Source organism: Pipistrellus kuhlii, unplaced genomic scaffold (assembly GCF_014108245.1).
Source record: "Pipistrellus kuhlii isolate mPipKuh1 unplaced genomic scaffold, mPipKuh1.p scaffold_m20_p_2, whole genome shotgun sequence".
NCBI lineage: Eukaryota > Metazoa > Chordata > Mammalia > Chiroptera > Vespertilionidae > Pipistrellus > Pipistrellus kuhlii.
In genome coordinates this window covers 125,979,999-125,981,867 of record NW_023425515.1, presented here as the reverse complement: position 1 = coordinate 125,981,867, position 1,869 = coordinate 125,979,999, and the positions used below count along the sequence as shown (strand labels likewise).

Sequence of the window (1,869 nt, the reverse complement as noted above, 5' to 3'; positions counted from 1 at the left end):
CTTTGAATATTTGTCTTCCTCTGCAAGGCGCCAGCCCTCAGGGAAACACATAAGATTCAGTTAGTAGAGCATGCCTTTTATTTCTTTTTACTTTATGTTTTTTCAGGAGAAATCACTAAAAATGAGCATTTTGCAGGAACGCGTGTTCGTAAGAGATTATTTCTATCCTCAGTGTCTGATTTTTCTAGAGTGCAATTCCCAGCAATATGGTAAAAATTCATCTGTTTGCTGATATTGAAAAGAATTATTTCAATCAAAACAACTAATGTTCAAGAAGAAAATTGAAATAGCCCTCCTTTTTCTGGGGCACTGTGTGTGTGTGTGTGTGTGTGTGTGTGTGTGTGTGTGCGCGCGCGCGCTTTGTCTATCATTGGGAGACCAGCAGCAGTCATTGTGTGGTGATCTCCCATTCTGTACATTTTGCAGGAGCCAAATGAGCGTTTTTGCACCTTTGATTTTAGACTTGTGAGTCCAGTTGACAAGTCTACAAAATGCGTTTTGCATTTTGTTACATTGGCTTGCTACAGTGGTTCATGCCTTCTGGTGCTCAACACCTTTGCATCTTCTCTTTAAATCTGGGTGAAGACTGAAACTTGCTTTCATCAACAGAATACTGTGAAAGCAATGCTATCCCAATTTCTTGACTCACAGCTTCTGTTTTGCATTCCCCCCCCCCAGAGACATAGCAAAGGCGAGTGGCAGCTGCAGGTATTATGCTCACCTGAGCTGTCAGAGTCTCTCCAGGTTGCTCTTGCATGCAGCTGGAGAGCCTGTGGCTACAACCAGCCACAGCCCTTGGGAACATGCTGTGCTCTGCATTTCTGGGAGTCCCACTTCCATGTAAGAAGGAAGGCTACCCTGCCTGAAAGACCAAGAGGTGAGGCCATGTGGAGAGAACACCCAGAGAAGGAGAAAACAGGCAAACTCAACTCTAAGAGAAAATGGAAGTCCCACAGATATGACCCCAGTTGAATCATTTTTGAACCACAAACGTATCTGAGGCATATCACTAAAAAATCCATCTGAATAGCCCTAGCCGGTTTGGCTCAGTGGATAGAGCATCAGCTTGCAGACTGAAGTGTCCCCAGTTCAGTTCCTGTCAAGGGCACATGCCAAAGTTATGGGCTCGATTCCCAGTAGGGGGCATGCAGGGGGTGGCCAATAATGATTCTCTCTCATGGGTGATATTTCTATCTCCTCTCTCCCTCTCCCTTCCTCTTTGAAATCAATAAAAATATAGTTTAAAAAATCCATCTGAATACTGCAATCTCAAAATAGTATCCCATTACCCTGTGCCATCATGAGAAATGATAATAGTGGTTGTTTTAATCTATTAACTTTTAGAGTTATTTGTTCATAGCAGTTCATAGTCAAATATTTCTATTGCTTCAACTGCTTTTGAATTTTAAAAAATTAAGCAGTATTTATGTTTTACAACTAATAATACACAGGGCCCTTTCCAAGTTGACACTCTAATTTTCTCTAGCATTCCCAGCTTCTACCCAGTCTTCCAGATTGAGAATCACTAAGAGGCAGTTAACTGAGGGCCGAGAACTCTTTAGTGGCTTCAGGTCTTAAAAAAGTAAATAAATAAATAAATAAATAAGAATAAAAAAGTTCATTTGATTATCTGAAGGAGCTTGCTATTTTCTTACTAAGTACTGGTACTTTTTCATATTCCTCATTTTATAGTTGATTTTTAGGTAAAGGAGAATAACTTGCTGATTCTTCAAAGTCCCTAAATGAAACTGGAAAAAGAAAAAAAAAAATGTGGCCCTGGTCAGTGTGGCTCTGTGATTAGAGTGCTGTCTTGCACACTCAAAGGTTGAGGGTCTGATTCCTGGCCAAGGGAAAATACCTGGGTTACAG

The 1,869-nt window shown here is 40.9% G+C and overlaps 1 non-coding gene across 1 annotated transcript; it reads right to left on the bottom strand.

Moving 5' to 3' along the window:
- Nucleotides 1-678: 678 nt before the first annotated feature.
- On the bottom strand, nucleotides 679-809 carry LOC118725128. Its single transcript, XR_004989869.1, has one exon. It is a non-coding gene; the product is annotated as a small nucleolar RNA SNORA44 (small nucleolar RNA).
- Nucleotides 810-1,869: the final 1,060 nt, after the last annotated feature.